Source organism: Thalia democratica, unplaced genomic scaffold, assembly GCF_965202585.1.
Source record: "Thalia democratica unplaced genomic scaffold, ktThaDemo2.hap1.1 HAP1_SCAFFOLD_106, whole genome shotgun sequence".
Taxonomy (NCBI): domain Eukaryota; kingdom Metazoa; phylum Chordata; class Thaliacea; order Salpida; family Salpidae; genus Thalia; species Thalia democratica.
In genome coordinates this window covers 1-11,027 of record NW_028139269.1, presented here as the reverse complement: position 1 = coordinate 11,027, position 11,027 = coordinate 1, and the positions used below count along the sequence as shown (strand labels likewise).

At 25.1% G+C, this 11,027-nt stretch overlaps 3 non-coding genes across 3 annotated transcripts; 2 read left to right on the top strand and 1 right to left on the bottom strand.

Moving 5' to 3' along the window:
• Window positions 1-2,533: 2,533 nt before the first annotated feature.
• Trnas-aga (transfer RNA serine (anticodon AGA)) lies at window positions 2,534-2,615 on the bottom strand. Its single transcript has one exon. It is a non-coding gene; the product is annotated as a tRNA-Ser (tRNA).
• A 2,481-nt stretch (window positions 2,616-5,096) lies between these two features.
• Window positions 5,097-5,182, top strand: Trnay-gua (transfer RNA tyrosine (anticodon GUA)). Its single transcript is given in 2 exon segments — window positions 5,097-5,133; window positions 5,147-5,182. It is a non-coding gene; the product is annotated as a tRNA-Tyr (tRNA).
• Window positions 5,183-6,524: 1,342 nt separating this feature from the next.
• Window positions 6,525-6,606, top strand: Trnas-aga (transfer RNA serine (anticodon AGA)). Its single transcript has one exon. It is a non-coding gene; the product is annotated as a tRNA-Ser (tRNA).
• The last annotated feature ends 4,421 nt before the right edge of the window (window positions 6,607-11,027 follow it).

Here is an 11,027-nt window from a genome sequence, read left to right as displayed (position 1 = left end):
TATATAAATATTTCAACTTTAATCATAATTATTTTTAAAAGCTATTCTTAAGCTCTGTAAATTTTTAGAATAATTTAAAAAAACACTTAAAGTAATTGCAACTTACTCTAATTTATTATACTTAAGTTTACAGAAGTATTAGATTGCTAACAATGTAACTGTTACAAGTATTACAAATAGAATATTTTCTTTAACAGTTTTTAAAAGTTTAAAATTTTTTCAAAAGCTTTTTTTGTGCAAAAAATTCAAAATAAAATTGTTATGACAAATGTAGTTGATAGGTGATAACTCTGAACTGTTAAAATTTTTGAAAAATAAAGCACAATCAGTTATAAATTAATTTCAAATATATTAACAAAGACTTGAAATTATTGTCATTTTAATAATTTGTTTTAAATTTCAAAAGACGGATTTTCTCTTTTCTAAGTTTATTTAATTGTTTCACTATTTCGCATGCTCGTTTTTTCTGTACAAAAGTATCTTCGTGCAATTTTGTCCCCTCGTACAATTTTGTACACTCGCGCAATTTTAACACCTATCCATGTAAAATTTTATTTATTAATATTTTTTTTAATCTTGTTTTATTTCATATTTAAATTTAGTATAATTATAATATAATATATGTTTACATCAATACATGTCCATTTTTAAATAAGGATTATTTTAAGTATGTTAAAATTCTAGTTTTATTTTTATTAAAATAAAATTTTAGTTTATAATAGTTTTTAAACACATTAATTTAGTTTAAATAAAAAAAAGGTTTTACATATTGAAAAAAAATTAAATAAAATTAATTTAAACCTGGTTAAATTAGAATGAACTACACTAGCACATGCTTATTATTTTTTTTTATGAAACATAAAGGTTTTATTATATTTTTTATTTAGTTATTTTAAGATGATATTTTTTGTGCAAAATTGACCCTCCGTGCAAAACTGTCTGACGTGCAAAATTGACCTTCCGTGCAAAATTGTAACACGTGCAAATTCGACCTTCCGTGCAAAATAGTCTTCGTGCAATTTTGTCCCTCGTGCAATTTTGTGCCCGCGTGCAAATTAGTCTTCGTGCAAAAGTATCTTCGTGCAATTTTTTACACTTGTGCAATTTTGTTCTCGTGCAATTTAGTCCCCGCGTGCAATTTAGTAACCTCGCGCACTTTTGTCTTCGCGCAATTTAGACCCATTCCCTTAAATTACATATATAGTAAAAAAACGTCTGTGAACAGCATTAATTGCTAAGTAATTGCATTTATAATTAATGAGTACATAAATACATTTTATGAGTAAGGTTAAATATGATTAGAGTTGTGCTTTATAAAAAGTTTAATAAGTTTGTAATGTTTTACTTCATCTCAAACTACTTTAAGCTATTAACTTTAAATTGTTTTAAATTTACCATTGTTTATGTTGTATAAAATATACAAATAACTGCAAAAAAAGCACTTTCTTCTAGTTTTTTTTAGCTGATTTAACTAAACAAAGTTTGAATAAATATTTACCATTTTATATATTAAGTTAAGAACATTTCTTGAACCTATTTATAAGAAGTATTGTTCACCCTGGTACTAAACATAATAAACTTTATTTTTCTGTGCTTTCCTTAATGCATAAGTCTAATTATGTTTACAACCTTTTAATGAATTACTTATTTGAGTAGTAAAGAGCTGTAATAACTCTTTAATTATTTTTTTTATAAACTTAGTTAAACGTGGGCTTAGGATTTCTTTTTTTTAAATTATTAAAATATGAGCATCTAATAATAACTATTTCAATAAACAATTGTAATGAAAGTTTCACTGCTAGATCAAAATATTTAAGCACATACATCGTTTGTTTTCAAACAGTTCTAAATACTAAAGTTTTTGGTCAATATTTAAAAAATTATCAAGCCTAATACAATGTTAGCAAAATTTATAACTTTTTTATGCAAACTTTAAAAAAATCAACTGCAAGCAAACTACATTTTGTTTTATTAAACTGATAATTTTAGAACAGAATGGTTTAATTTCAATTAAAAAACAATGAAAACACTATTACAACTGTACTTGTTTCCACAAAACTTTATTAACTTCTTTTTTAACTATAATGCTATTTTATTTTGCAAACTTAAGGTTTTTATATTACTAATTAAGAATTTTTACCTTAACGAGAAAACTAATAAAACATATAAACTTGTTTTAACATATACTAACTTTTATTTTGAATTAAAGCTTATATAGAAACAGTTTTTTTATACAACTTTTAAATATTAACTTGTTAAAAATTATTAATACATTATAATTCTACCTTTTCATATTTTCACTCTAAAGTATCATATTTTTTAATCTTATTCATAACGAAGTGAAAAAAAAGCTTAAACATAAACTATATTAATACTAATAAAAAACATATAACATTTTTTAATTTCAAATCAACTTATTTTAATCTACTACATATATAATGATCTAGTTGTGAATTTAAACTAAAAGTAAAAACTTAACTTTAGTAAAGCATATAGAACAAAAAAATTATGACAACTTAACTTTGGTAAAATTCGTCGTCGGCAGGATTCGAACCTGCGCGGGCAGAGCCCATTTGATTTCTAGTCAATCGCCTTAACCACTCGGCCACAACGACTTGCGAAAGTAAACATTTATGTAAGTATAAACTTATTGATTTGATGCCGCGAGTAAATTTACTCGTGTCTAACCTTAGCAATTTCTCTTAACGCTTGTAAGAAAGTTGATAGCGATAGATAAGTATATATTACTTAATCGCACAACTTCAACACAAGCGTCGATGGTGTAACGGTTAGCATTGGTGCCATCCAAGCACTAGTTCCGAGTTCGACTACCGGTCGACGCAATTTTTGTTTAGGTTTTTCAAACAATAGCAAAAAAGGCCATAATTTATTTAAAACTTAAGTTTAACCTTTATTACTTCTTTTGTGTTTATACTATTTTCACAAGTATTATTACTTACCGTCTCAGAAGAGAGAAACATTGCCTTGTCATAAACTTCTGATTGTTGAAATTTGTAAGCAGCAAGTATTGTAATTTTTTCTTTACTTGAAAGGAAATTTAAATTTTATTTTCTGTTAAAACAACAACCGTCTCGATCTTTATATTTTGCAAAGCTAAACTTTTCACGGTAAAGTTAACATGCTACGTCATTTTTTACCTGAGCTTAAAACTTTAACAACCAACTTCAAACCAAAGAATATATAGTGTAAGTCTAAAAGTTTGGTTTAGCGGACCAAGTTTGTATCTTTGCAGTCACTCTAGTGTCGGCTTTTGGCGGTCTTGTAACTTTCACTCTTCGGATCGGATCCAACCCGCAGGCCATAAGTTGCCCACCCATGTGTTAGATGACTAACTATTATTATGTTGAAACAAACTTTGATAGCTAGCTAACTTTCAAATTAGGTAATTCCTACGGTGTGATTAAAACTACCTGAATTATAAAGTCATAGAATAAATATAAGTGTGTATATGTGCAACATAATAGGTACTGACAAGTGTCTTACTGCCAATAAGCATATAAGGTTAAAGCAGGTATAAGGTTAAAGTAAGTGTAAGGTTAAAGTAATAGTATAAATTTATAAGGTTAAAGCAGGTATAAGGTTTAAGTAGGTATATGGTTAAAGTAACAGTATAAGCTTAAAGTAAGTATATGCTTAAAGTAATAGTATAAGCTTAAAATAACAGTATAAGCTTAAAGTAAGTAAAAGTTTAAAATATTAGTATAAGGTTAAAATATTGTCTCACGGCATACGAAAGTCCAGGCTTCTGCTCTGCAGACTTTCGCAGATTTTTTGTTGAAGGTAAAAGTAAGTGTAAGGTAAAAGTAAGTATAAGGTTAACTTAATAGTATAAAGTTAAACTTATTATTTGGTCGTTCCGGGCGACTTACATTCAAAAAACAAAATTATATATAAAGAAAGAAAAAACATATAACCAACCTTGTATACAACTTATGGTGAGTAGACTTGAATACTCATTTCACAGAATGTTAGTATAGTTAGTGTTAAGACAAATTAGAAAATAATTAACTTAATGAGCTTTTAAATGAGATATAACCAAAATATTATAGTTGACTTGTATATCTTTTACTAAAGTATATTTATTATTACATGAGTTTAACAACTCTTAATAAGCATTACACTGATGATTATGTACCTGAAAACATTACTTACTTAGTTGCTATGTTACTTAGCAGTTTACAAATAAACATAGTAAATGCTACTAGTTATAAGCTTTAATAATAGGTAAAATTATTAATTTAATTTTAAAATCTAAAACCCATTCTTTTTTTATTTATACAGAAATAAAAGGTTTTTACGAGATTTAAATACAAAGATACTTTTATTTTGCAATTTAAAAGTTATCTATGTTGTTTAAAAGCTAGTGAGTTAACTTAATATTTAATTTATGTAAGACCTTATGTACATCTGCATACATATCAAGCTAGTTAACTGAAATAAAGATTTATAAGCTGTTAAAGTAAAATAAATAAAAAGAAACTATTTAAATCACCTAACAATTAAACTACTCATTAAATAATTAAACATGTATAAGTTTCGTTTACAATTTTTTTGAAGCTAATCAATAGATTATCATTTAATTTATTTAAAAAAAATCATATGACAATAAAAACTACGTAAAAAAAACCTATATGGAAAGAATTAATAAAGTGTCCACTAACAAGTAACAAAACTAAATAACTTTTTTGTCAAAATTAGTTGATATGGAGAAATGAATACAAAATAGTTGTTTATAAAATGCCTTTCTTAAGAAAGTTAGACTTTTTTGTTAATTTTTATCAAAACAATTCACTCAAAACTGTTTGAAACAGCAATAAAAAGATTAGATAAATTTAGTAGCTTACTAAGTTTTATAAGACAAAAATATCTAGTAATTAGTATTTTATTCTATTTTTTTATTCTATCTTGTTATAAACCCGAAAAAAAAAGTAACCAAATGTTATACATGCACATATTAAATAAAAAATATAGTGTTTGCATAAAAAACAACAAAAAATTACTTAACTGTACGTACACATAAGCTAGTAGGAATTAAAACGTGGTTTTAAAAATGCAATAAAACCATAAGAAGTCACCCTTCGATAGCTCAGTTGGTAGAGCGGTGGACTGTAGCGTGTAGTTGGTAATCCATAGGTCGCTGGTTCGACTCCGGCTCGAAGGAGTTTTTTGATGATTTTGTTTTAGGTCAGTTCTGATATTTAAGGCATAAATTCTTAGATGAATCTTTAATTTATCTATAAGGATGTGAAAAGTTGTTATTTGTTTATGAAAGATCAAATAATAAGTTTAACTTTATACTATTAAGTTAACCTTATACTTACTATAACCTTACACTTACTTTTACCTTCAACAAAAAAATCAGCGAAAGTCTGCAGAGCAGAAGCCTGGACTTTCGTATGCTGTGAGACAATACTTTAACCTTATACTAATATTTTAAACTTTTACCTACTTTAAGCTTATACTGTTATTTTAAGCTTATACTATTACTTTAAGCTTATACTTACTTTAACATTATACTGTTACTTTAACCTTATACCTGATTTAACCTTATAAATTTATACTATTATTTTTAACCTTACACTTACTTTAACCTTCTACTTACTTAAACCTTATATGCTTATTGGCAGTAAGACACTTGTCAGTACCTATTATGTTGCACATATACACACTTATATTTATTCTATGACTTTATAATTCAGGTAGTTTTAATCACAATGTAGGAATAACCTAATTTGAAAGTTAGCTAGCTATTAAAGTTTGTTTCCACATAATAATAGTTAGTCATCTCACACAGGGGTGGGCAACTTAGGACCTGATCCGCAGAGTGAAAGTTACAAGACCGCCAAAAGCCGACACTCGAATGCCTGCAAAGATACAAACTTGGTCCGCTAAACCAAACTTTTAGACTTACACTATATATTCTTTGGTTTGAAGTTGGTTGTTAAAGTTTTAAGCTCAGGTAAAAACATGACGTAGCATGTTAAGTTAACCGTGAAAAGTTTAGCTTTGCAAAATATAAAGATCGAGACGGTTGTTGTTTTAACAGAAAATAAAATTTAAATTTCCTTTCAAGTAAAGAAAAAATTACAATACTTGCTGCTTACAAATTTCAACAATCAGAAGTTTATGACAAGGCAATGTTTCTCTCTTCTGAGACGGTAAGTAATAATACTTGTGAAAATAGTATAAACACAAAAGAAGTAATAAAGGTTAAACTTAAGTTTTAAATAAAATATGGCCTTTTTTGCTATTATTTGAAAAACCTAAACAAAAATTGCGTCGACCGGGAGTCGAACTCGGAACTAGTGCTTGGATGGCACCAATGCTAACCGTTACACCATCGACGCTTGTGTTGAAGTTGTGCGATTAAGTAATATATACTTATCTATCGCTATCAACTGTCTTACAAGCGTTAAGAGAAATTGCTAAGGTTAGACACGAGTAAATTTACTCGCGGCATCAAATCAATAAGTTTATAGTTACATAAATGTTTACTTTCGCAAGTCGTTGTGGCCGAGTGGTTAAGGCGATTGACTAGAAATCAATTGGGCTCTGCCCGCGCAGGTTCGAATCCTGCCGACGACGAATTTTACCAAAGTTAAGTTGTCATAATTTTTTTGCTCTATATGCTTTACTAAAGTTAAATTTTTACTTTTAGTTTAAATCACAACTAGATCATTATATATGTAGTAGATTAAAATAAGTTGATTTGAAATTAAAAAATGTTATATGTTTTTTATTAGTATTAATATAGTTTATGTTTAAGCTTTTTTTTCACTTCGTTGTGAATAAGATTAAAAAATATGATACTTTAGAGTGAAAATATGAAAAGGTAGAGTTATAATGTATTAATAATTTTTAACAAGTTAATATTTAAAAGTTGTATAAAAAAACTGTTTCTATATAAGCTTTAATTCAAAATAAAAGTTAGTATATGTTAAACAAGTTTATATGTTTTATTAGTTTCTCGTTAAGGTAAAAATTCTTAATTAGTAATATAAAAACCTTAAGTTTGCAAATTAAAATAGCATTATAGTTAAAAAAGAAGTTAATAAAGTTTTGTGGAAACAAGTACAGTTGTAATAGTGTTTTCATTGTTTTTTAATTGAAATTAAACCATTCTGTTCTAAAATTATCAGTTTAATAAAACAAAATGTAGTTTGCTTGCAGTTGATTTTTTTAAAGTTTGCATAAAAAAGTTATAAATTTTGCTAACATTGTATTAGGCTTGATAATTTTTTAAATATTGACCAAAAACTTTAGTATTTAGAACTGTTTGAAAACAAACGATGTATGTGCTTAAATATTTTGATCTAGCAGTGAAACTTTCATTACAATTGTTTATTGAAATAGTTATTATTAGATGCTCATATTTTAATAATTTAAAAAAAAAGAAATCCTAAGCCCACGTTTAACTAAGTTTATAAAAAAATAATTAAAGAGTTATTACAGCTCTTTACTACTCAAATAAGTAATTCATTAAAAGGTTGTAAACATAATTAGACTTATGCATTAAGGAAAGCACAGAAAAATAAAGTTTATTATGTTTAGTACCAGGTTGAACAATACTTCTTATAAATAGGTTCAAGAAATGTTCTTAACTTAATATATAAAATGGTAAATATTTATTCAAACTTTGTTTAGTTAAATCAGCTAAAAAAAACTAGAAGAAAGTGCTTTTTTTGCAGTTATTTGTATATATTATACAACATAAACAATGGTCAATTTAAAACAATTTAAAGTTAATAGCTTAAAGTAGTTTGAGATGAAGTAAAACATTACAAACTTATTAAACTTTTTATAAAGCACAACTCTAATCATATTTAACCTTACTCATAAAATGTATTTATGTACTCATTAATTATAAATGCAATTACTTAGCAATTAATGCTGTTCACAGACGTTTTTTTACTATATATGTAATTTAAGGGAACGGGTCTAAATTGCGCGAAGACAAAAGTGCGCGAGGTTACTAAATTGCACGCGGGGACAAAATTGCACGAAGATACTTTTGTACAGAAAAAACTAGCATGCGAAATAGTGAAACAATTAAATAAATTTAGAAAAGAGAAAATCCGTCTTTTGAAATTTTTATTATGCGTTGTACAAAAAGTTCTGTTACGGCTTTGTAATTCCATAAATTATACTTAAAATTGTACTTTTTTGTTTTATATAAAAGTTTTAAACCTAATTTATATATCATTATTTTATATTTTTCTAAACTTTATCTTAGTTGCATCAGCATTGCACGCGTTTTAGTCTAATTAGCTCTTAAGTTTCTCCTGCTCTGTATTTTCTTTTTATCTAACCAAGACTTGCGAAAAAGCACTGTCAGAAGCAATTTTATTTTACATTTTAGAAGAAAAAGGAAATATAAGCTTTAGACTTAAATGAAACAAACAAAATAATACAACAGCTACAATTAGTTAATGTCTATTTTTAACAAAAAAAAAGGTTTAAACAAACTCTTTTTTTGGTAATTGTATTTTAATAACGGTTAGAATCTAATTTTATAATCTAGTTTTTATTTTTATTTATATAAATTTTTTTGATAGATTTTTGTTTATTATTTAAATTGTTCATTTTGACTTTTATATTTATTATTATTTCATTTAAATTTATTTAGTTATTTATTTCATTTAATTTGACTTTTTATATTAATCTTATTAACTTTTGTTTTAGATTTTTGTTTAATGTATTTATTATTTAATTTTTAATTTTTGTAAATCTTAAATATTTTTTGATTTTTAAAACTTATTTATTATTAAGTTAGTTGATTTTTTATATTCTAACTTTTTTTATTATTTTAAAAGAATCTAATTAACATTTAATTTTTTTTTACTGGAAAATATTTTTTTTACTTAAATATACTATATATATTTTTATTCACTTAAATTTTTCACTATTTTATTTTTTACTTAATATTTTTTTCTTAATTTTCGTTATTTAGTTATTAAATTTTATAATTCAGATTTTTTTATTTTTTTGAATAATATGTAATTTTGTTTCGTATTTTTTATTATTAAGTTATATAATTTTTAACTCTGTTTTTTTTTTTTTAATTTTTTTAATTTTTCGTTATTTAGTTATTAAATTTTATAATTCAGATTTTTTTGTTTTTGAACAATATATAATTTTGTTTTGTATATTTTATTATTAATTATAACTTTTTTAATTCTGATTTTTATTTTTCGTTATTTAGTTATTAAGTATTATAATTCAGATTTTTTTTTTGAATATTATATAGTTTTGTTTCGTATTTTTTATTATTAAGTTATAAATTTTTAATTCTTGCTTTTTTATTTTTTAAATATTATTAAAAAAATTTCGTGCAAAATAGTCTTCTCGTGCAATTTTGTCCCCTCGTGCAAAAATGTCTACGCGCAATTTTGACCCGTCCCTGGTAAGGAAACAAAACCCTTGCAAAATTGACCCTCTGTGCTAAGTTGTCACTCGTGCAAAAATGACCCTTCGTGCAAAAGTGTCTGCGTGCAAAATTGTCTGCTCGTGCAAAAATATACCCTCGTGCAATTTTGTCCCCTCAGGCAATTTTGTACGCTCGCGCAATTTAGACACCTACCCGTAATTTAAACATGTTTATTTCACTATGTATACACTATAATACAGTGTTTAAAAATTATTAAAAATGTGGAGCCTGACAGGGACTTAAACCCCTGACCGTTGGATTAAGGGTCCAACGCTCTACCGACTGAGCTAGCCGGGCCCGCGTCTAACTATTGAAATAACAGTATATATACTAATAAGCTAAACAACGTTGAATGTATACTTTCGTTTTTGAAGTGATTTAACATTACGAATTAACCATGAACATAAAATTTCGTTTGTACGTTTTTTTGATTAATAAGTTTAAACAAAAAAAAAATATTTGGTGTAAGAAGGTTTTATTTTAAGTTTTAATTTTTACTTTTATTAGTTGAATGTTGAAATTACTAAAATTTATTATAAAAACAGTTACAATGTAAACTTTTTTCTGTTTTAGTTAAGTCAAATAAAATTATTAAAACTTTTAAATGATTTTTTTTAAATCATAAAAATAATGACAATAATTAAGTGTGATTAATTTAAGTAATAATTTTCAATTTATTTTATGGCTTTAGTTTATTTAGAAAAACGAAAAACAAATAACAAATAATTACAATGTTTATCCCAAATTAAGTTTATTGACAGATTCTCTTATTTTATATTTTCTATTTTTGTTAGTATGTTCGTTTTATATAATATTGTATTTGATTGAAAAGTCATGCTTCTTAAAATTTTAAAAATTATATGACAATAAAAGTTAACAAATTAACTGAAAGTTACTTAAGTTTTTATTTTTAAGACTACAGTTTAATTTAAGAAAATAAACCACAATACAAGTTGTATTTAATTAAGTTTTTTTTTTGTAATTTATAATGAAAAGACTATCGTATTTTTAAATAGTTTCTTAGTTTTTTCAAACATTAAAATTATCACTTTGCTTGAGCTTTTTTCACATATTCAATTAAAAAACAAAACTTAAGAGGTAATGTTATACAAAATTATGTTTACTTAAATACCTATAGTTTACTTTAGTATGTAAATGTAATAAACCAAAAGTGTTGTGAATTTAAAGCTGTAGTATGTTTCATTGAGTTTAATTTTTTTGTTTAATGATGTTTAAGATATAACTTTTTGATCAATTTGAAATCAGTATTTAAAAGACATAGTTTAAACTTACATAAGTTTTTAAATGTATTAAAGCAGTTTTTTTAACTAGAATATTTTTCACTTGAATAAATATTATTACTAGTAAACAAAAATTACTTAAAAAATATGTTTCAATATCATAAAGCAACCGATATTTAAACTAAGTTTTATAGATTAAAAGAAAATAGAGCTTTGTATAAATTTTGAAATCTAGGCTTTTAGTAAGTACAGGACAAAGTACTAAAGCAAGTGCTTTTTAGAAAGTATATATATTGTTGTTCAGCCTATCAACACAGTCCTACATGGTCTAGTGGTTA